Raw genomic sequence first — 25,099 nt, forward strand, 5'->3', positions numbered from 1 at the left:
TCATGCAGTAGGGAGTTAGACTCCATGTAGGCGGCAAGCTGCTCCTGTGCCACTTTTTCCAGAATCTTAGCCGGTTTAGGCAGGAGGGAAATAGGGCGGTAGTTGCTGAGTATGGCAGGGTCCGCATCTACTTTCTTCAGTATGGGGACAAGCATTGCTTGTTTCCAGACAGAGGGGAAAATACCAGAGGAAAGAGAAGTATTCCAAATTGAAACCAGAGGGGAAATGATAAGAGGACAAATCTGCGTAAATATCAGTGCTGGAACAGGATCAAGAGGGGAACCTGATTTACATTTTTGCATCCTGTGTAAGACAGAATCTTTATCAATGGGTTCAAATGCAACAAATGAAGTGGACGCCGAAAGGGAAGGAGTGGGCACTGCCTCATTATGCCTGGGAGGGGAAGAGAATGAAGTGAAAATGTCCAAAATTTTATGGTGAAAGAAGTGAGATAGATCATCACACAGTTTTTGGCTAGATAAGGAGGGGCGAGAGAGAACCACAGGCTTAGTGAAATCTTTCACAATCTGAAAGAGAGTTTTGGCGGAATTGTCAGCCGCGTTGATTTTTTTAGCAAAAAACTCTTTCATGGTGATTTGTTTTAACCTATGGAATTTCTTCAGCGCTGTCTTATATAAGTGTTTTTCAGTTGGATTATATGACCGTCGCCATTGACGCTCAAGTCTTTTACATCTGCTTTTCTCCATTCTAAGTTCCAATGAGAACCAGGGGGCGGAAGGCTTTGATCTGGTCGACTTAAGGGGGAGCATGGGAGCAATCTGATTAACCATTGTGTTCAGAGTGGAATTGAATGTATCCACATCTGCATCAATATTATTAGATGAACGCCACTCCACATTCGCTAATCCTGGTTCAAGGGCCTCAAGTGTGACTTTATGCCACTTTCTACCTGAATCAGGTTTACCATTGTGCATAGTTGCAGGGGGGGAAATTGAAAAAGTAAAAGGGATGAGAAAATGGTCAGACCAAACGAGTGGAACGGGGGTAGAGGTACTGAGGGTAGGAAGGTTTGAAAAAATTAAATCTAGAGTGTGGCCCGCAGAGTGTGTAGGGCCATGTACTCTTAGATCCAAGTTTATTCCCGCAAGAGTATCTACAAGGGACCTCGCTTTTAGACAGACCGGGTCATCCACATGTAAATTGAGATCACCCAAGATGGTAAAATGCGGGTGTTTGAGAGCAAGGTCCGCTAGAGTGGCGAGCAACTCAGATAGGTGGGACGGCTGGGTGCCAGGCGGGTTGTAGATGAGGGCGCCTGCCAAGACCAGCTGGGCCGAGTCCGTAATGCTGAAGTACATTGCCTCTATAGGACCAGAGTTAGGTATTTTCCTAGACGTTATATCCCATTGGGACTGAAGGATGATAGCAACCCCTCCTCCCACTTTCATCCCTGGACGATTAATTCCAGTGAAGCGGTAATCGGGGGGGATTGCTAAAGCTATATCCGGATTAGAGGCATTTTTAACCCAGGTTTCAGTCAGAAACATTAGGTCCCATGCATGGGAGTTAATAGATAACCAAATATCCCCTGCGTGGCGTGATAAGGAACGACAGTTGACTAGACACGCTTTGACCTCCCTGGGTTGCACATTAGCTAGAGGCCCATGTCCGTATAAAGTAGTGTTAGTGGTAGTTTCCAGGTGGAAACCGCAGATATTACAGACATAGGGACTCGCGCTCAGCAGGAAAGGGTTGCACTTGGCGCCGCAACAGCCAACCTGAGGCCTCATGGCCAGTAGTTGTGCCCTTGAGCAATGAATATACCCTCTTGTGGCTCCACCCACAGCCCCCCTGGCACTGAGCGCGGTACAGGCGCGGACGGGCGCAGACGGGCTTTCCTTTGGCGCGCCTTTGGCGCGCCATCGGCGCGCCCGCTGCGCTCATCTGCTGCGCGTCCTGTAGTGCATCGCCTTAAATGCCAGGTGTGCTAACCCCAAACTCCGCCCTCCCAGCGTCCAAAGATCGTAATTGGTCGCCCCGCCTACCCTCCACAACAATCGGGCACGCCCGTGGTGGACCGGGGTAGGGGGCGGAAATGACTGGAAAGAGGCTGGGATTAACGAGCAGGAGCAGGTAAATGCAAGCAACACCAATGCGGTATATTTAAAAATGATTTACTAAAATCCCGGTAGAGTTATTTCAAAGTCTGGCACCTCAAGCTGCTAGCGTAGTAGTCACCTAGCGCGCGAGAGCGGGGCCAGAGGAAAGCATGTGCAATTAAAATTCACAGCGTTCACATCAATACATAAAACAAATACAGTTTTAAAAACATAGCGTGACCTGGGCTGCTGGCGCGTTTAAAGACTGCGCTCGTCCACAGCGAACAGGTACAAGGCAATGCTTTAAATGCCAGGTGTGCTAACCCCAAACTCCGCCCTCCCAGCATCCAAAGATCGTAATTGGTCGCCCCGCCTACCCTCCACAACAATCGGGCACGCCCGTGGTGGACCGGGGTAGGGGGCGGAAATGACTGGAAAGAGGCTGGGATTAACGAGCAGGAGAAGGTAAATGCAAGCAACACCAATGCGGTATATTTAAAAATGATTTACTAAAATCCCGGTAGAGTTATTTCAAAGTCTGGCACATCAAGCTGCTAGCGTAGTAGTCACCTAGCGCGCGAGAGCGGGGCCAGAGGAAAGCATGTGCAATTAAAATTCACAGCGTTCACATCAATACATAAAACAAATACAGTTTTAAAAACATAGCGTGACCTGGGCTGCTGGCGCGTTTAAAGACTGCGCTCGTCCACAGCGAACAGGTACAAGGCAATGCTTTAAATGCCAGGTGTGCTAACCCCAAACTCCGCCCTCCCAGCATCCAAAGATCGTAATTGATCGCCCCGCCTACCCTCCACAACAATCGGGCACGCCCGTGGTGGACCGGGGTAGGGGGCGGAAATGACTGGAAAGAGGCTGGGATTAACGAGCAGGAGCAAGTAAATGCAAGCAACACCAATGCGGTATATTTAAAAATGATTTACTAAAATCCCGGTAGAGTTATTTCAAAGTCTGGCACCTCAAGCTGCTAGCGTAGTAGTCACCTAGCGCGCGAGAGCGGGGCCAGAGGAAAGCATGTGCAATTAAAATTCACAGCGTTCACATCAATACATAAAACAAATACAGTTTCAAAAACATAGCGTGACCTGGGCTGCTGGCGCATTTAAAGACTGCGCTCATCCCGCTTGGGACTTCCTCAGGGCTTCATTTGTTTTATGATGACTCAAATTCTCGTCTGTCTTCAAATATTCGTATTGGTATTCTGACAAATTGGTATCTGTGGACCCTTTTAACTTGCCTGTTGCTGTTGCCGAACGGACTGCTCTCAACTCTACTACTCGCGGAACCCGCTTCGCGGGTCCCGCATCGTCTGGGGTCTGTGACCCTCGTTTGGGAGCTGCTGCTTGTGTGGACCTGGGCAGGAGGGCTGCGAGCAAACGGGTTAGGACTCGCTTTCCCAGGAGTCCCTGGATAACCCGCGCCCGTCACACCTGGGCTGCTCTCCCTCACCGCCCCGCCCCCACCGGAACGAGATAAAGTTCTCTGATTGCCATTTCAACGTGGGACCCTTTTAACTTGCCTGTTGCCGAACGGACTGCTCTCAACTCTACTACTCGCGGAACCCGCTTCGCGGGTCCCGCATCGTCTGGGGTCTGTGACCCTCGTTTGGGAGCTGCTGCTTGTGTGGACCTGGGCAGGAGGGCTGCGAGCAAACGGGTTAGGACTCGCTTTCCCAGGAGTCCCTGGATAACCCGTGCCCGTCACACCTGGGCTGCTCTCCCTCACCGCCCTGCCCCCTCTCCCAATCCGAGGTTATCCTACATAAGTAATCTAAGTTTCCCGCTGCCCGGGGCTAAGCCCGGGCAAAGGGCGGGCCCTCTGTGGCCCTCCGAGGCCTGCAGAGCCTGGCCTGGGCAGGTCCCTTTGCCTTTTATTTTTATTATTTTTGCTGTGGTCACCTTCCCTGGTTGTTATGCTAAGTTAACATTTTATCCTTAATTGCTCTATTTTGGCTGTATTATATATTGGTGGTTTTACGTGTTATATTCATTTTTAGCAAATTGCAGTTTTTGGTATTAGTTGGTATTTTCTTCTCACCCCGCTGCTTTTCCTAGTCTAGGAGTGTTTGTTATTAATTATCATGTCTACTCGTAAAACACGAAGCCAGAGAGCGGCTAATGTTAAAACCAAAAAAGTAATTGGCACTTTAGATCGATCAGGGAATTTCACTCATGGAAAGGAGGGTCTCGATGGATCTTGCTCAAGCTAAAAGATCATCATTAGGCAATATTGCCTTAGCTCGTTCCCCAATCAAAGGTTTAAACATCTCTGCTCCTCTTTCCAGCCAGCCTGTTGAAGGTCCACTCCCCTCTATGTGCTCTCTATTACCACCCACAGACCCTCCCCCTATGAGTACACCACCTATTGCCACCCCCTTGTTGAATAATATAGTATCATTAGCAGTTGAAATTCATCAAGAGAATGACCCTTTACAAGTAGGTAGTTCGAAAACTGTTGCGATAGACCCAAATATTCTGAACCCTATGACTGATACCCCTATTACAAATGTACAAGGGGCCATGGGACCAATTGACGGGGAGGTTAATATGGGTGTTCTGGTGGTAGAAGAAAGGGTCCCTTTGGTTATTAATGACCATTTGGAGAGTGATATTGTTGAATCCACTCCTCACTTATTATCATTGGGTGTCCCAGATGATACAACTCCTGATAGCAGTTTGGCCAGCATCCTGGACGATAGCAGTAGTAATGAATCCTCATTTGATCCGGAGGGTGGCAATGACTCTTTCATGAATTCTATGTCCATCCTTATTAAATCACTACTCTTGCCTTTAGAGACTAGACTAGCGAAAATCAAACATCAGCTTGAGTCTATTCTCTTAACACAAGAACCCAAGATGGTTAACCCCATTCCTTCTACCCCTGTTGTAACACCTTCTGTTAATAACAAGGTGCCTATTCTTAAAAAGCTTCCTACAGGGGCCAACACTGTTCCTAAAACCCGTCCGCTTAATATCCCAATACTGGTGAGCAATAAAACTAGTACCAACCAAGCCCCCACCACTGCTCGTACTCATATTGGGAAGGGTAACGTTCCCATTATTCCAGCACCCATTATACCCCCATCCCAGCCCAGAAAGACCAACATACGTCGGAGCATCAACTTACCACCTGATGCCTGTCCATATGTGGTAGTTCTGACTGGCATTCCAGAACTGTCTCCTGCCGTTTCAGAACCTTTTTGGGCAATTAAAAACAAAATCTGTCACTGGCTAGACAGAAATTATCCGCCACCTCCCGGAATAAACAAGAACATTCTTATGGTAGAGAGGGCCCCCTGGGTAGGTGGGAATAAGAAAAGTTTAAAGGGTGATTGCGTCGTTATCACGTTCGAGGACCCACGATTGGTAGAATTCATCTGCTCCTCTCCTCCCTGTGACAACAAGTCTGTGGTCGTAGCCAAACCATTGTCATTTTTCTACACTCAAGAGGACCACCAAGATGCCAGGTGGAGCTGGCTGAGGTCGTCCAATATAGGGACAGGGAGAGGGAGAAACAAGAGGGAGAATCTTAACTGCCAGATCCCCCAAAAGTGGCGGGGGTTTGAAGAGGAAGGCTGGAATCTAGTTGCTAGGAGGGCGGGGAGACCATGGATGGGTGATCCCCAGCCGAATGGAGAAGGGTTGGGTCCTCAGCTTAACCATCCTCTATTCCCCTGCTACAACTGTTTCAGTGGGTTAGAAGGGGTGGACTGACTACCATCCCAGCCCCCTGAATTACCCAGGGAGAGAGGGGAACTCACTTCCTTGGGCCCTGGAGCTAACAATATCGGCAGGGAGGTACTACATAACAAGGCCAACACTAGTTCAGGTATAACAGAAAGGGAACCTGTTACTGTGACCCTATCAAAAGATTTATCTTCAACTCTTACCCCAATTAAGACCTTGTCTTGGAACATAGCAGGTCTTAAAAAAAATCTTGTTAATCCTGCTTGGAATGATTTTTTAAATGACTTCCACATATGTATGTTCCAAGAAACCTGGTGTGCCCGGCCAGAATATAAAAATGGATATTCAACCTTCTTTATTCCTGCCGTTTCATTGGGGAAAGGACACCCGTCTGGAGGTTTACTCATTTGGATTAGGATAGATTTAAACTGTGTCACTACTACTCATAATACCTCTTCAAATGACATTCTGCATATTACTGTAAAAAGTCCCTCTGGCAATAACATATTAGAACTCTTTTGTGTTTACGCCAGAGGTTCTCCGGGTGGTCAAACCTCACCTATATTGGAGTTGTTAGATAACAGGTTATCTTCCCTCCCCACTAGATCTAAAATATTGGTGGGGGGTGATTTTAACTGCACCTTCGAGCCCCTGGATGAGGAAGATTTTATGGGTTTATACAATGAAGTTGGGAACCAGTTTATACCATCTTTAGCCCTTACCCCAATCAAGAAATGGTCTGCGCGAGCAATCCAGTTAAATGCCTTGGTTCTGGAACATGATTTACGGGCCCTAAATGGTCGCACTATATCCGATCGTGAGGGAGCAATGACTTTTAATCGAATAGGCAGCCCATCACGGATTGATTACATCCTCCTGGATACTCAGTCATGGGTCAACCTAGTGGATATGAAGGTCAGACAAAGGACAGATAGCGACCATAATCCTCTATGCATGGAAATTTATTGGGGAGACAAGTTTAGTAAAAGCGGGCCTAAAGAGATGATCACCAAAGAAGTAGTTCCCTCTAACTGCAATCGCAGGCTTAAGTGGAACGCAGTTAGGTATGATGAAGGGAAACTAGATAACATCAAGGAACTAGTCATGGCCGCGCTGAGTGACCTGCCACCGGTTACTCCAACAGTCCCCCATCTCCTGGGGTCCGATATAGCAGCCAAGTATAAGAATCTAATAGGAGAGATTGGTATGTTCTTTATTAAAAAATCTAAGGGGCAGAAACAGGTTCAGCATATTCAAAGTAAGGGCAATCTCTGGTACACAGCTAACTGTAGGGAAAAAAGGAAAGTAATTTCCTTGGCCATAAAAAGTAAGGATTCAGCAGCTGTAAGAATTGCAAGACAAGATTATCGCAAAAGCATTGCGATAGCCAAGAAGACATGGGAAGAGGACCATTGGCAGGCGCTCAAGGATGCAGCATATGAAAAAAACCCCACTCTGTTCTGGAAATTAATAAATACTCTCGACAGGCGAGGGGCAGAGCCTATCCCAAACCACATCACTGAGCTCCAATGGCACTCCCACTTTTTAAAATTATACTGTGAAGGTAGTGTGGAAGATGCGTCAACATCCCCTGCTTTGGGTACTGCCTGTATGGTTAATTTGGATCATGGCAGTGTAGATGAGTTGTTCTCACCCCGTGAAGTCCAGGATGCCATTCATAAAATAATTCCGGGAAAGGCTCCTGGCCCCGATGGCATTCCGGGGGATTTACTGTTGCACGATCCTATAGTTTGGGCAGACTTTATAGCTAGAATTATGAATCTTATCCAGTCTGGCCATCCAGTACCCGATTCTTGGAAGGGTGCAGAGGTCATTACCATTTTTAAAAAAGGTGAAAGAGAGGACCCTGCCAACTACAGACCAATTAGTTTAATTGATACCATCCAAAAAGTAGTTGGCAGGGTCATTATAAACCGGACAGAGAGTTGGTTAATGGAAAACAACATTTTGACTCACTTTCAGGCAGGTTTTAGAAGTAACGTAGGTGCAATGGACCAGGTTTTTAGATTCTGTGCGTTTTTTGGGAAATCGGTGTCAATAGCCAGAGGGAGCCTTTACCTGGCCTTTATAGATTTAAAAACAGCTTTTGATGTAATTCCCCGCGCCAAACTCTGGGAGGTTTTATTGGACATGGGATTCCCCTCCTACTTGTTGGAGTTCATAATCAAATTACACGAAGGTAACTTTGCTAGGATTCGGTGGGGGGCTCAGGGGCAACTCACCAAGAGTATTCCTGTCAACAGAGGGGTGCGGCAGGGGTGTGTAATGGCTCCGACCTTGTTTTCTCTGTTCATAAATGGAGTGGTGGACCATCTGAGAGAGATACTGGCAGACGCTCCTGTCATTGCCGGGGAGAAAACACCATCGCTCCTCTTTGCCGACGACACCCTCCTGTTATCCAAAACCCCCAAAGGCCTGCAAATACTCCTTGATCGTTTTAATGTATTCTGTAAAGTGCGGGGATTAACGATAAACACTACTAAAACGAAACTACTGATTATGACCGCAAAAAGAAATCATAGGAAGATCCATCTCTTTTTGAATGGGTCACCTCTAGAGGTAGTCGATGAATTCGACTACCTCGGGGTCAGAATTAGTAACAAAATGAACTGGGAATCCCACTTGAGCAAAATGATTTTAAATCTCAAAAGAGTATCTGGCGCTATTCTAAAGAACCAACGCCTTTCAGTGAGTAGACCAATAGCCCCTGCTCTGTCAGTCTACGAGGGAAAGGCGTTAGCATCAGCAGTTTACGGATCAGAATTATGGGGCACCGAGAATACTAAAGCATTGGTGGTGGCCGAGAACAAGTTTATGAGAGACTTAGTCTCGCTTCCTGTTTCAACTCCACTAAAACCTTTATTTGCCGACTTGGGTAAGAGATCCATTTGCGACATTGTCCAGCTTCGTCCACTATTATTCTGGGTGCGCCTTAGGAGGACCCCGGAACTAGCGAATTATGCTCTAGTGTTAGACAAATTAATAAATCTGAATGTCTCTGGCAAGATAAAGTGGTTAAACGATCTAAAGAAGCTTACGGTTATCTTGGGTTTATGTGACGCCTGGGCTTCTCAATCTCCCCCACCCAAACAAACAGTCAAAAAACTTTATTGGGATTGGATAGAGGCCAAGGTTCTGCTAAACAGGCTAGGAACAAATGGTTGAAGCCAGTTTTTAGAAATCTTGGAGTTAGGGATTACAAAACAGCCCTACGAATTATTGTCTCCAATACCACTTGCATGGTTACTGTCTGTGGGGTTGCCAAGTTTTTAGCTAGTGCTTGGATCATCAGGCTAAGGTTGATGCCCCTTTTGTCTATAGTCAATATTCCCATATGAATTTTAAATGTGTTATTTCCACTTCGTTTTCAATCTTTTGTCATGGTGTAGTGTTTTTTTTATTTATAAAAAGTGCATTCTCTATATTATATATGTATGCATTTTATGTTTGTACTTTTTATGATACATCTATCGAATAAAAGTATAAGAAACGGTATCTGTTTATTAAAAATAAAATTGTGTCAACAATCAAGACCTGTTTCCATTGAGACACTTCATCAAATAATCCTCCTGGTGTATAGATCAAAGTGCATTCGTGACCATGGTATGGTCCATTAGTTCAATTCACCGTCCTGTAAGGCTACTCGTATTCGCACCCGTCCGTCGGTCGTGTAATGAAACAGAGCATCTGTTTTGCAAAAGAGATGTGGCTATTGTGCCTACTTTATTGCCCCATGGTTTATATAATTTTTTGTCTGACTTTTTTTTTGAGGAAACAATATCCAACACATACAGGCTTGAAGAGCGATTTACACAAGGCAAACTCAAATACGTAAAATAAATGACTAGAAAAAGAGGGGTGGACTCTGCGGGTAAAGATTCAAGTGGCGAAAAACTCATGGATCAGAAAAGCATCATCAAACATACAATGGGTTGGAATGCTATCCTAAGCGATTGCTAGTGGTTAGACATATTGCAAGTGTTCCTCCCTGTACAGTTTGTGGGTTTGATCTGCCATCCTTAGTGGCAAAGGTATACCAATACATGGGCACTGTGCCAGTGGAACTAAGCTGCACCCAACTGGCGAGCCTCAATCTAGTGAAATCTGTCTTAAATTGATTTTGTTCTGGTTTAAGGAGGACTTTGCCTGGCATTTTGGGCTGAACTGTTCCTGTTGGACCAGGGTCAAGACTGATTTGCATATGGCTGGGCTCATACTAGGTGGCCTGGTGGGCAAAAGAATGATGGGTAGGAATGCTATTCTGAGCGATTACCTGTGGTTTAATGTATTGCATACATTTGTCCCATCACATTTTGTGTGTTTAAGGCACAACTGCTAACATTATGCAAGTATAAAGCCATGATTTAAATCCCTATCCAGTGCCTTATAAGGACCTCTTCCCCCATTTCTTATGAAAGCCATCACTTTAGCACCTATCTCTGGAGTAAGTGAAATCCTATCTGCAAGAATAGGTCTGGACTTGCCTTGACCTTAAAACGTTAGAATCTCCCTACAAAGCCAGAAACTCACTTACTGAGTCACATGAGGTGATGGGGGACTATTTCTTAGATAGTGGGTGCTTAAGCATATAGATGTCAAACATATTAACTTCTAATTGGTTGATAAGTGTCAACGTTTCACCTGCCTCTTCTGGTATAACTTTACAGCTCATAAGCACTACATCTGACTTGGTCAACCTCAAATAGACTGAGTTCAATTCCAGCATCATCAAAAGCTCTCTCGCTTAGTAATGAGTAAATTCTCTGTTTCCTGGCTGTCTTATTACCTGAAACACCTTTGCCTCATGTCTGCCCATTCACAGTGTCATTTGCACTTTCATGACCCTTCTCTCTATTGTCCTCTACCTCCACTCCATTAGCACGCTTTAACATGACCTGAATTCGACCGGCCGCACCGTGCACTGGCGGCGCCTGCACTCCGATTCTGATGACCAAGCTCATTCCCTCTCTATGAGGAGCAAGCTAATCACATTACAAATCTACTCTTGTTTCAACCATTAATCCCAAAAATTAGGCCAAATCCTTCATTTTGTGAAAATCTTGATAGGAAAAATGATAAAACGGGAAACAAAATCATGTCTGGATCATCCAAATATTAACATATGAATGTGTCACCTAAATCAAACGTGCGAGCAAGATCATCATTTCTCACCTCAGCTATTTTAACACTGAGATATCAGTCACATAATCTCATAACTACTCTCTCGAGTTTAAAAAACACTTGGCTTGTGTGTAGCAGCAGAAGGAAGTTCGCTGTGCATTTTTTTTTATCGGTACAAAAGGGGGTGGTGATGGACGGAGCATCTGAATCAATCAAACACTCACACCCAGTCAACAGATCTGGGTTTAATCCATCACCATTCTTTAGCCCACTCTGCCACCCCAGTTCAGACATGGCTATATGCAAATCAGTCTGACCCTGTGCCTCATGGGAACAGTCCAGCCCGAACTGCCAAGCCATGTCTTCCCTGGACCGGAAACAAGCTTCCGAGGACCGGTTTCTGGCATTCCAGCCGTCTTCAGCCCGGCTTGCTTGAATCCAGTGGCAAAGTGAGCAAGGGACTCACGTCTGAGCATACCCTGCCACACTTATGGCGGCCAAAAGCGGTACAAAAGGGGGTGGTGATGGACGGAACATCTGAATCAATCAAACACTCACACCCAGTCAACAGATCTGGGTTTAATCCATCACAGTTCTTTAGCCCACTCTGCCACCCCAGTTCAGACATGGCTATATGCAAATCAGTCTGACCCTGTGCCTCATGGGAACAGTCCAGCCCGAACTGCCAAGCCATGTCTTCCCTGGACCGGAAACAAGCTTCCGAGGACCGGTTTCTGGCATTCCAGCCGTCTTCAGCCCGGCTTGCTTGAATCCAGTGGCAAAGTGAGCAAGGGACTCACGTCTGAGCATACCCTGCCACACTTATGGCGGCCAAAAGCGGTACAAAAGGGGGTGGTGATGGACGGAGCACCTGAATCAATCAAACACTCACACCCAGTCAACAGATCTGGGTTTAATCCATCACCGTTCTTTAGCCCACTCTGCCACCCCAGTTCAGACATGGCTATATGCAAATCAGTCTGACCCTGTGCCTCATGGGAACAGTCCAGCCCGAACTGCCAAGCCATGTCTTCCCTGGACCGGAAACAAGCTTCAGAGGACAGTTTTCTTTTTTTATCACCTCAGAATTTTACTTCAGTTTAAAATTCTTTTGTTGTTTTTAGTAGTATACAAGTGGGAACAATAAAGGATGTTACATGATGTTAGCCTCCTTGCTGTGCTATAAAATTGGTGATAATCTTTGAGACAAAAGAAGAAGCTGTATGAAAGCCATCAACCCGGTGAGAACACAGGTGGGCCGAAACACGTAGACCATTTTTACTATGTGCTGTGAGGGACACATTGCATATCCCAATTGCACATCCACTTTTAATTTTAACCTTAGCTGTATCTAGACATTTTATTAAATCATTCCTGTCAAAATGAAAGGTAATTTTAAATCCTCTTTTTGTATGTGGATCTAAACTAATCTCTCGAATCAGAGGTATTACCTCCTGGTGGAGGAAATAAGATCCATTGATGATGCTACCAACTATTAGTATGGCAAAGCATATACCATTGACCGAAAGTAGCTGTTGAGGGTCCTACAGATTTTTCTTATTGAGATCCCTCCGAAACACATACATGGTCCCATTCTTTTGATTTTTGTTGTCATACACCTAGAAGCTGAGTGGGATCAAAATCACGTAATTCTGTTTTCCCTTGTTTGATATATACTGGTATGAATGAAAAATAAGCATAGAGGACTCTGCCAATCTCAGAATTCATCATTTAGCTAATTGTACCATCAATATGGATGACAAAACTGAGATTACCCTCCACCTTTCTGAGTTTGTGCAGTTGGTGGAATCCTTTGAGAGTCTGTATAAAATTTGACTGGGATGTGGAAGTAATAGCTGGAATGTACATGAAAGTGGAATATTATTTGAGGTGGACAAATGTCCACGGCAATGGATAAGGTCATCACTTGCTAGATGTCACTCAAATAAAATAAAATAAACCTGTGCTCAATGCCTGGTAATGTGACACGAAACAGTCCGGCTTAAATCAAAGGCAATGTGTAAAGTATTTATGTAGTAGAAAAAGACCCATAAAGCATAATAAAGTTCAACAACTACTTTAAAAAGAGAGAAACATTTTATGAGTAAAATGGGACCAAAATGACTAGACAATAAGTGGAACCACATATATGAATTTGTGAAGATTTAAGGAAAAAGCTAAAAAAAAAAATCACAAAACACTAATGATAGTGTATTGCAAGATGTGGATTGATACACATGGGCGTCCGCAGACATTTTTCCGGGTGGGGGGGGGGGGGGCAAAATGTTAACGTCATCATCATCATCCTCCGACATGATGTGTGCCAGGTGGGGCACAAGAAACACTGGGGCGCAGAACTGGGATAGACTCAATTAAATGCCAGGAATCCAGGACATGTGGCTGACCCTGCCACAGGCCAACAAACACCACCTGTAGGGAAAACGCTAAACTTTCTGACAAGGTGCTTTATCTCTGTCTGTCAGGTGTGCAGACTTCCGGGTCCTCGATCCAACACCAATCAAGACTGTCTTCAGCACAATACGATTTTTATCAGAATACTTTAAAACAGCCTATGATTAAAGCACCAGATTAAATATACTCTATGCACAGTGTATGTTAGGGATTATTTGTAGCACACATTTACCAATATTGACTTCTATGTGCTAGAATTCATATTAACTTTTATCCAAAGTTAAAGCACAATGTCAACGTTCGTAATAAATAATGCATCAATCACACACGCTAGTGATTCGCCAATGGGTGCTCCCTTTACTAGAATTCCCCGGGCATTGCTACATTTTACACACATTCAATTAATTTATACAAAATAAAATGTATAGGTCCAAATGTTAGCTATATTTTTTTAAAGAAACTTAGAGTTCCTCTACCTGTAGTCAATGTCAAACTGACAACGTGCCCACGTTTAGGGATACAATAATGATCATCTCCCTTATGCGGAAGCTCAGCACCATAAATGTGTGGCACATGCGGCGCCCGCAGCGGCGGCACATCACAGGTCCAGGGATGCGGAGTCTTACACAGTGGACGAAGTGGGGGGAAAAAAGTAGTCGGAACAGTGGGCGGACAATCAAAGGGTGGAAATAACCCAAGGATTGGATCTGTGGGTGGAGCCAGAGGTGTGGCCAGAATGCGCAGGCATCACAATTTTTAGTATTTGTTTGGCATTTCACTGCCCAGTTTAATCAACCAATGGATACACATGATTATTTAAGGTTATAATGAGTTATTGACAATAAAATCTATTCACAAAGTGGGATATGCTTCTAATCACAGAATGTACCAAATACGATAAAATATGGAAACACAAGCCATTTGTCTCCGAGCCATGGAGTTTGTCATCAGCACTACTCCTTTTTTCCAAACATGAATGGCAAAATATCCAAGTTTGCAAATGTTTTCTCTAAAATTATGGCTCTGACATATTTGCCTCATAATGCAAGACCTGCTGCATGATCTGACCATTTAAACTAATAAATTGTTTGTAGCTCAAACATATCAAAAGTTAATATAAAATGTGACTTGTGTTGCTGCGGTGTGGATTGCCTATTGTAAAGGTTGACTGATCACCTTTCTCACTGCTGCGTTTGTATGTTACACTGGTACTAATAAGGCAAAATCTTTCCAGAGACTGTTAGCATGTGTACACATATCAAAATAATAAAATATCTGAAAATATACTGCATTACGCTGCAGCCTTTTTTTTAATGCATAATTTAGTCAACATTACGGCATAATATTGCCATCCTTTGCTGCATAATTAATTCCAGTGGCCCCACAGCAGGCAGCACATGTTAAAAGTGCTTGTGAATGAAGCCGGGTGACTGTAAGTTTGTGAACTTAGTTTGGTGTGCGTGCAAATCCTGCATTGCCAATCCCTGGTGAGCTGCAGCTACTACTGCTGAAACCAGGCCAATGGAGGTACCTATGGGTGAGGCAGACTGGCCTCAAGGGCAGGGCCAGCCATAGCACTGGTGGTGTCCTGTGCATTAATGTTTGTTAGTGCCCCCCAATGACTACCTCTGCATGGATTCCCTCACTACCACCCTTTAACTGTGCCCCCCAAGTTTCCATGACCACTCTTTCAGACGCATTTAATTTGATTTACAGCGCCACTCATACCATTGTAGGGTGTCAGTGCACTTTACATCACACACATTACACAGAGACAATCAGTATGTGTTTAAATCACTGTATAGAAAATGTTACATAAGACTAAGGACTACAAGGTGTAGGAGTCACATGACAACCATACTAGTAGCCTGTATAGTTTTATAGTGATTGGTCTGGAGAAACACAATACCCGGAATTTAAAACGTAATACCATGGTTGGGGGTTCTCCTTAATAATCAGATTCTGTCCAAAAGAACACTTTTTGGGACATTAGGATAATCAAGATTGGGGGAGGGGAGGGGTGGGGGGGGGGGAACATAACGCTCTCATTTATACCTTGCAGTTTGTTTGCAGCTCTTAGATGACAGTTAGCCCCTTCCGTGCTCATGACGAGCTGAGCTCGTCATGAGTTGTGCCGCTCGCACGCTCATGACGAGCTCAGCTCGTCATGTAACGCGTTTTTTTTAAAAACGCCGCACACAGCGGGAAAACCGCTTGTGGCGATGCGGTTAATATTTCACTATTCTAAGTTAGGATTTTAACTTATAAACTGCAATAAATAGTAAATAAAAGGATCTCTCTGACAAAAGCAGTAGCCCACTGACCTATTTACATTATGTGCATTTTGTGATCTGCATGGCGCATGTTCTTTGCAGCCGGTACATTAACCCTCTGAGCTACTTTTCCATGAGTCAAAACTTCCACTAGACAAAATTCTGATGTCTCTCTAGGAAGAACATTAATCACCAGAGTCATCATGACATTTTTATTGTTGGCGAAAATTGCTGGAGGCCAGGAAGGAAGCAGCAAGCGTTTTTAAAACCATAATGTACTTGCAAACATGATGCCTCCACCTAAAGTCAGCACCCGGTGCGGTCACACTAGAGCTGGCCCTTCTCTAGGGTCCTGTGACCTCAGTGACAGGGTCACTGTTCCTCTAGGGTGTGCTGCTTCATAGGCCTGCCCGCAAGACTGGAGGTGAACTTCAGTATGGATAGTGGTGGACAAGCCTTGAAGGTTAACCTACACTTGTCACGCCAGGGTCCACCTGCTGGTGCGAAGACACCAGGACTTCTAAGGTGTTGCGAAGCCTTCTAAGGTCTAGCATGTGATTGTGCTCTCGCAGCAGAGTGGTCTGGTGGACTGGTTATTAAGGCTAAACCTGGTTCCCAGTTCCAAATTCAGAAGCTCTGACCATAGTGCCACATCCTCTCCCCCACTGAATACCGTACTGCCCCACTGAGAAACTCCCACCGTCTTCAACTACAACCCAATTGTTGCCCGCTATAAATACCTGGATGCGGCTAAATTTAAATTACGCACTAGACAAGGCAAGCCCGTCTGCGCCCGTCCGCGACCTTACGGGACCAGGGGCAATAACCCCTGGTTCCCATGCAACAAAGGTCAGGACGTACAGCTCTGCAGAGATTCACAACATAGGAACTGCAGCGGCTACACACTGTACTCACATTTATTCACCAGGTGACCTCCACTCTCGTTGCCACGGATGTAAACATCACTTTCATAACACTACGTCGTCCGCCGCGACGCAGGAATACTATATGTATGTGCTAAACTGCCGGTCACTACCGAGGCACAGCACACAAATCGCCCTACTTCTTGAAGAGCGCAAGCCGGACGCCATTTTTCTAACAAAAACATGGCTTACATCCCATTCGGAGCCAGACATAATCTCAGCCTTACCCCCCGGTTTCCAAATCTATAGACTAGATCGGACTGAAGGGAGAGGAGGAGGCCTGGCTATCATATTAAAAGACCAGTATCGCTGTCGCACCACAACTGAAACTATCCCTGAGTGCGAGAGCCTAGCATTCAGCATAGACTTCACTGCGAACAGCTCCTTTTCCGGCACACTGATATATCGCCCTCCAGAGCCGGCTAAGTTGTTCTATAGATCTCTTCCAGACATCATAGCCAAACGAATCATTACCTCCGCTAATTACACGATTCTAGGAGACCTTAATTACCATTTCAACTCCCCCACAGATCATACTGCCATGGAACTAATAGATGATCTAGCAGCCTTACAACTAACTCAGCTGGTCCCAGCCCCCACTCATGAAAAGGGTGACCTACTCGACCCAATTTTTAGCAACTGTACCGAGCTGATGGTGGGCCAACCCATTCGCCTTCCTTGGTCGGATCATTTTCTGGTCCCATTTACCTGGCTCACCGGCAAGACCCCCGTGCCTACCCCCCAGGTCTCAATGAAGAGAAATTGGGCAAAATTGTCTATGGAGTCCTGGATTAACAACTTAGACTCCACTGCCCCCCCCCCCCCCCCCTGCCCAGACCCCAACCTAGCAAACAAGAACTACGAGGACTGGATCAGGGACTCACTGGATACGATTCTGCCCTTTCAGAGATCTATCTCAAAGAAGCTGCACAAATCATCACCCTGGTTCTCAAATACCTTAAGAGAACAAAAACGCCTCTGTAGGAATCAAGAGAGAGCGTGGCGATTAGACTTCCTACCTGAAAAAAAGGCCAAATATAAAGAGGCAATAAAGGCCTATAGAGATGGGGTCAGGGCGGCCCAGGCCACCTACTTCGCAGACAAAATTATGGAAGCCCAATCCAAGCCCAGGGAAATTTTTCACTTAGTAAAAAAATGTACTATAGTAAACACAGCCCCTCCCTTAGCAAAAACACAAGAACAATGCAATGAGCTAGCGGATTTCTTTCATAATAAAGTCACCCAGATCTACTCCTCCTTCCCGACGGCAGCCACCAATCCAGGAATATCCGACAAAACATCTCCGGGACACCTCACCCCCCCCCCCAGATCAGCCAAAATTAGAACATTTCCCCCCTTTAGATTTTGATACCCTTTACCAATTAGCACGCCAAGTCAAATCAGGCTCCCCCCGCGACCCAGCTCTACCAGAGTTTCTGCTTCAGGCAAGTCAAGCCACCCTGCCTGTGATACTGGACCTATTAAACTCCTCTATCTCCTCTTGTACAGTGCCCTCCGTATGGAAGAGAGCCATGGTACGGGCACTGTTAAAAAAAACCAATCTTGATCCAGAAGACCACTCCAGTTACCGCCCCATCTCACTACTCCCCTGGGCAAGCAAGGTTCTGGAGAAATATATAAATACCCAGTTAGTACAGTTTCTTGAAAACAACTCGCTATTGGATTCGACCCAAACGGGCTTCAGACCTAAGCATGGCACTGAAACCGCCTTGCTAGTGGTCACTGAGGAAGCCCGCAGGATACTAGATCAAGGAGGATCAGTGGCAGTGATCCTCCTTGACCTAAGTGCGGCCTTTGATACGGTCAGCTATTCCATCTTGCTGAACCGTTTACGTAACATCGGAGTATCAGGCGACGCACTAAGGTGGTTCGACTCCTTCCTGACCAACAGATCTTTTCAGATCTTTGACGGGGAAATGGCGTCAGTCAGGAAATCACTGAGCTGTGGGGTGCCGCAGGGCTCGTCTTTGAGCCCTGCGCTGTTTAATATTTATATGAAACCACTGGCTGGGGTCGTCGAACCATACGGTATTACAATTATATCGTATGCCGACGACACCCAGCTAGTGGTCTCCCTGGCTCAAGAGGGTAATAGGCAAACATCGGAAGGCCTGATGAAATGCCTAGAGGATGTCAAGGCTTCGATGACATCCTCCTTCTTAAAACTTAATGGAGATAAAACGGAGCTCATGCTCCTGGGCCCAGCCCCCCCAGTGTCATTCACCTCCCTATGGCCCGCCTGCCTGGGAACACCTCCTACCACAAAGGAGAGTGTAAAAAGCCTAGGAGTATGGCTCGACAAAAATCTCTCCTTCTCCACTCAGGCCACTAAGTTATCCGCCACATGTTTTGGATTACTCAGAACACTGAGGAAAGTTCTTCCTCTTCTGCCAATGGAGGCAAAACAGGTGGCAGTACAGGGCCTGATCCAGTCGCGGTTAGACTCAAACAATGCCCTATACGTGGGAGCCCCTGAGATGACTTTACGAAAGTTGCAGGTGGTACAAAACTGTGCAGCCCGTACCTTGTTACAGATCCCACGCACCCAGTCAGCCAGAGCCGGATTGAAAAGCTTGCACTGGCTGCTAGTGAAACAAAGAGTGGCATTTAAGGCACTATGCATTGCCCACCGGGCCTTCTGGAAGACAGGCGCAGCAATCAGTAACAACTTAGTCACCCACTACCACCCAACCAGAAATCTTCGCTCTACGGAGGCTTTCTTGGCTGTGACTCCCAAAGTAAGGAGAGCTAGGACCGGAGGAAGGATGTTCTCTCTAAACGCCTCGAAACTGTGGAACGCACTTCCTTTACATCTCCGGTCCAACTCGAACCTGCTCTCCTTCCGCAAACAACTTAAAACGCTTCTGTTTGCAAGGTCTACTGAGTTCTTACCTCTTCGCACTGCCCAGCTCTGTCTACATGCCCAGCGCTTGGACGCCCATTGGGCAGCAATCGCGCTATATAAATCAATTTTCAATTCAATTCAATTCAATATGCCGCCTACAAAAAAAAAGTAACAACATCCTGGAAAAGCAAACACTTATAGGGAATGCAAAATTTGGCAAACCATGGGAAATGTAAGCAGGAACAACATGGTTACCTTAATGCTTTTGCACTCACTATTCAGAGATCAGTGCGTGCTTTTTCCTGAAAAGTTAAGGACACGACTACAGGGCCCTGAATGGACCCATTTCAATGGCCATTGCTTATATCCTTACAAAACGTAAGCAGTATGGTAAAAAGACCACATCCCTGGACGCAGAGCCGCAGCACACATTTTGCTTTCCAATCCACACATTGTAGTACCTCCAGGATTGGTGCACTAGTTCCAAGTCCAGGGAAAACAAAGACAAGAAAACAAAAATAACGCTTCACTTGCAAACTCTGTAAAAGTGACGCTAATGTGTTTCATTGTGAATAAAATCAGTTTGGCCAGTGTGCTACCACTCTGTCTTACTTTATTTAGTTATTTATATATGTTTAGCCTTTTATTTCCAATGCTGCACTTTGGAATTAAAATGTCAGAAAAATTTAACATTTCTAGCAAAAGCGTCTTTCTTTTTTGGATCCATTTCACAGGGAAGCCATAAAAGAAAGGAGAGGAAAGAGAGTTAGAACCCGGTCTTGAAGTCACGGTTTTCATGGGCGTCTGCAGGGGGGCAAGGTTGTCGCTCCAGGGGGGGGGGGGCAAGTGCCCCTCCTTGCCCCCCCCCCCCCCCCCCTGCGGACGCCCATGTTGATACATGGGGGCAATTTGTGGCCGGTCATGATGAAGCCCTGGTTGGATGCAAAAAGTAGATTGGTCCTAGTGAAAAACTGGAAGCCAATAAAGCCCAAAAAAATGTCTAGGCCCAAACACAAAAAAATTTATTTTTGTCACTCTTTGAAAAGAAAAAACCTCCTTCAACGTGCCACCTCTGAAATCGTATCCGCCTTTGTGGAATCAGACGCTGGATACTTGAAGCAGGTTGGTCCCGCTGGAACTTTGGAGATTGTTTGCTGAAAATGTTGTATGTCCCAATACAGAATTGGACTTAGTCGCTTTTTCAGAGTTACTTGGAGGCTTAACCTTGATGAAGCTGAAATTTAATCTGACCCTGTCACACTGCCAGTCAAATACTTTTTGCTGCAGGACTGTGAAGTTCTGGAGGAAAAGCTTTTCAAGGCTTTTCAGAGCTACTTGGAGGCTTAACCTTGATGAAGCTGAAATTTTATCCGACCCTGTCACACTGCCAATCAAATACTTTTTACTGCAGGACTGTCTGAAGTTCTAGAGGAAAAGCTTTTCAAGGTTTTCAGACTTTATTCTGGTGCCACAGGAGTACATGTCATAACCCCCTCTGACCTCAGGGGAGGGCACCTAGAGACTCCTCGTTTCAGACAGAGGCCCACAGCAAAGCCCTGTCCAGGTCCTTTTGCCACTGGCCTGCTGAGTATTTCCAGGAAAAAATCCTCTTACAGCTTGTCTCCCTGTAGGCTCTCACAGTCAGCCCACTGGCCCTTGCAGTTCACGTCTTTGTCCTGGGTACAAGAGGGTGCAGGTCCAGCCCTTCAGGTCTTCCCTCAAGACAGCAGCCAGCAGATCCACTTTTCTTCTGCTTTTCCCCCGGTCCAGGAAACCCTCCCCCTTTTCAGTAGTTCCTGTTTGTATTATTGTAAGTAATCCCACAGTGGTTGTACCCTTAAAATCCAAGATCGTGAAACTCTTTTCCTCTTGTGCAGAGCCTGTTTGCCCACTTAGAAGTATGGGCAGGATAAGGAGAGTTCCCCTCCTGCACTCATTCAAAATCTGTTACGGTGGTAGCTTTCCTTCCACTGGGTTTGTTGCTAGCTTTACTGTAGGGTCAAAAGCTGGGGCTTTTCAACTATCGCCTCACATTGATTTGTGATGGGACTGGCCCCTTTTAAGATAATTAAGTTCCTGGGCCCACCCCAACTTGCAGAAGAAGAAAACAATGCTCCTCTCCCACGCCGTTTCTTTTTTTTTTTTTGTTCTCTATGAGCAGCTTTCACACCTCTTGTACTCCTAATTCTGGCAAAGGACAGGTTGGACAGTTGCTGAAGAGCCCATGAAATTAGCCTCTGTCAGGCTCAGGCAAAGTAAAAGATACCTTTTGAAAAGTTACATATATTAAATAAAAATCTGACTTTACCATTGGAGTGGAATTTTATTGAAAATATGAGAATGAGTCTTTGAATAGAGTCTGTAGCTGGTACAGGCCAACAGCTATAGAGTAAAGTGTATATTCTATACTTTATCTTCCTATGTGCCAGTGACATTGGTGTTTTGGCCTAGTCTCGGGGGGGGGGGGGATGCAATTTATAAGGTTGTGCATGTTCCACTCGTAAAAACCATACGCTCTACTTTGTGGGCAAGGAGATGTGCTTAGGCGTGTTTTATTTAATACTTTAACCCGTTCGATGCTCATGACGGAATGGTCTGTGATGAGCATCGGTGCCCCTGCGCTCATGACGGAACCATTCCGTCATGAGGACAGGGGCACAAAATTCCTCTGCTGCAGACAGCAAAGGGATTTCTATTTCTCCCCTGTGACCTCTGGAGCTTCCCCAGCTCCCGAGGCCCCCGCAGTTTCTGTGAATTGACGATCAGCGCGCACGTTGCGCTGCCGTCATTTCACAGAGACCGAAACTAAAATTAGCCAATCTTAGCCTCCAACGAGTCTTTTGCATCTGTGATGGCCACCAACAAGGCTGCATTGTCCGGCATAGGGCCAGATGGGGAACCACCAGCCGCAGATGTGGCATACAGGTCCGGGGTGCTCTGTCTCTGACTCGAGGCGGTAGGTTGTCTTTCCCCATCGCAGTCTCCTGGCGCGGCCACCGGTGAGAGACTCCGGGCAGTATTCAGCTGGTGTCAAGATAACAACCACACTGATTCACCTCACTGGGGGCACTGGAGAAGGCGCGCCGGGCCAGTCCTCAACAGAAATCCCTACTGCCAGGTCACAAGCCCCACCAGGCCTAGCCTGTCCGGCTCCGCAACCCGCAGCAGTAAACCAAGTAGGCCCCTCTAATGGGACCCACTGCGCCGGACCACCAGCCAGCCACTCCCCCTACCATACCCCTCCCCCATCTAACCCCCACCACCCTCCCCTGGCACCGCAAAGCACTCTAATTGTCCCGCAGAGGTCAGGCGCACCCTAGGTCCAACGCTGGCCGGTATTATGTTGTGTGGCCTCTGCACCTCACCAGTCAGGCAGTATTTACATGCCCCGTAGGGGGTCTCCGAGAATGGCTCACGGTCTTCTGATGCGACAGAGATTAGTAGAGAGACCGTACGTGCGGCGCTGCTATCGAACTACAGGCAGGCGCGGGCTCCAGGTCTCAAATGCCCTCGGTGCCTCCCTCCAGTTGCGGCGACACCGTCAGCCACATGCAGACTCCCAGGCACCACACCCCCAGGGGAATCCCAAGCACGCAACTAAGGAGGCCCGGTACACGGAGCCCCATCTTCAGTATCCCGGCACCAAGAACCGAAGCCGCCGTTTCCTGCGAGCCGAACCACAACCGGCCGACCCGCGGGGCTCCCCCGGAACCAGTGCCCGGCCGCAGAGGGCATGTCCCACAGTAACGGATCCCGGCAGGGCCGGAGCAGACACATCCATTGCGCTTACCCTGGCCTCCCAGTGCCACCCGGCTCCTCACCTCGGGGCAGGCACCCGTTCAGGGTCACTCACGGAGGGCCCGCGGCAGCCTGTGACACCAGGCCTGATCTACGCCGCCTCGCAAGCAGCCTCCGCAGCCGCAGAGAATCTGCCTCCGATGACCGAAGTTTCGCCTCACTCCTTGCACCCTGTGAGCAGGGACAGTTCCGTGATCTTGATGGAGGTATACCGAGTTGGTATCAGGAGGATTCTGTAGGATTAGTGAGGCGGACACGTAGAGCTTGATCAATCTGCGTCCGCCATGATGGCCGCTTAAGCCAAGCTCCCCGTTTCTTCAGCTTTTGACCTCTCTATTCAGACAAGGTATTTTGAATTTGTGTCTTTTAAAAATGCCATAGCATAAAAAAGAGTTGTTCAGGTCCTGTTAGACCTGTGGGAAGTGTAGACTCTTTTCTGAAGACCCTCACAAACCATACCCTGACCACAAGCTCAGGGAATCCAAATATTGACAAATGTTTTCTGCCAAGACCCTTAACGACAGAGAGGGTAGGCTGCAAGGCTGTCCTCTGGTATCGGAGGAAGAAGGCTGCTTCAAATCTGGTTCTGAATCGGAGGAAAACACTAATTCTTCATCTAGGAAAAGAAGGCAGCTCCTTTTCTCATCATGGGGACCTAAAAAAGATCTAAGTCCCTGGAACAAGAGAAATATGAAATAAAATGCCACATAACACCTCAGGCGGTGGCCTTACAATTTTCATTTGCACCAGTTTCTGCTTCCTTGACTCCTGTGAGGGATCAGTCATCTCGTCCGTGGACATCTTCGTCGTCGAGAGCTGTCACCACTGGTAAAACGGATGATGTTTCTACACCATCGACGAACTCTTCTGCGAGAGCCATGACGTTTTCTGTCAAAATGTCAGTGTCGACGGCTCCACAGTTAACTTTGATGACGGCATCTCCGTCAACGAGACTTTCACTGTAGGCAAGACTTTCACCGTCCACTTGGATCTCTCCATCGACCACCGCCCCGTTGACGTCGCAAACCATGATTCCGCTGATGGTGGTATCAGCAACAGCACCGTTGACGAACGGAAAAATCAGCCTTCTACATTACAAACAATTGTAGGATTTTAAAAAAAAATTCTCCTGTACCTCCAGTGTGCTTATTGGACTTTCAGGAGTCTGAGGATGAGAGTATCTTTGGTCCTGCTTGTGGTCCTTCTCAGGTAAAGGTCAAATATCAGGACTCTGATGATAACATTGAGGGAAATGACCCTTCCTCTTACTTGGCACGAAACTATTAGTTTGTAGATACTTCTTCGGCACAGCAGCCTGAATCCTTTCACAAGTGTTACCCCTATGATGACAAAGAAGAAGAACCTCGTCACTTTAGGGAACCATCTGTGAATGTGCCTGTTTCGTTGGTGACGAACTTGCGTTATATGATCAATGATTATTACAGGCAATTTCTAGAGGCGAATGCTCCTCAACGTCCTCGGTCTCCTCAGCATACCCCTGTTGATCTGGCAGGACAAATCACACCTAAATCCACAAGGGAAAAAGTTTTACCTCCTCCAGTTGTCATCACAGAGAATATTCAGAACGTGGATCAACAGGTAGAGGAAGGAGAATTCCATACAGATGTGGATACTCATGATAAATGGGATGATTATATAGCTCCCATGCCACCATCTCCTACCACACCATGTGCGGATTCGCCACCGGCTTACATAACCTATTGGAGAGTGCATCGAAGCGCTTTGATCTGCCTATGCCGGCTAAACAGACTGACTGTTTTTAATGACTTCAAACCAGGTATGCGGCGTTCCATCAGAGCTATTCCCCTTGTGGATTATTTGTGGGAGGAAGGCCTCAAACTGGTGAAGACACCAGCTTCCATTCCAGTGATGATACCAAAGCTGGACAAAAATACAAGGC

The 25,099-nt window shown here is 46.4% G+C and overlaps 1 protein-coding gene across 1 annotated transcript in view; it reads left to right on the top strand.

The window, feature by feature from the left end:
- ASPM (assembly factor for spindle microtubules) overlaps positions 1 to 25,099 on the top strand; it is a 453,390-nt gene that overhangs the window by 108,113 nt on the left and 320,178 nt on the right. The gene's annotated exons all lie outside the window — the stretch shown is intronic.

Source organism: Lissotriton helveticus, chromosome 1_1 (genome assembly GCF_964261635.1).
Source record: "Lissotriton helveticus chromosome 1_1, aLisHel1.1, whole genome shotgun sequence".
In the NCBI taxonomy this organism is placed as follows: Eukaryota; Metazoa; Chordata; class Amphibia; order Caudata; family Salamandridae; genus Lissotriton; species Lissotriton helveticus.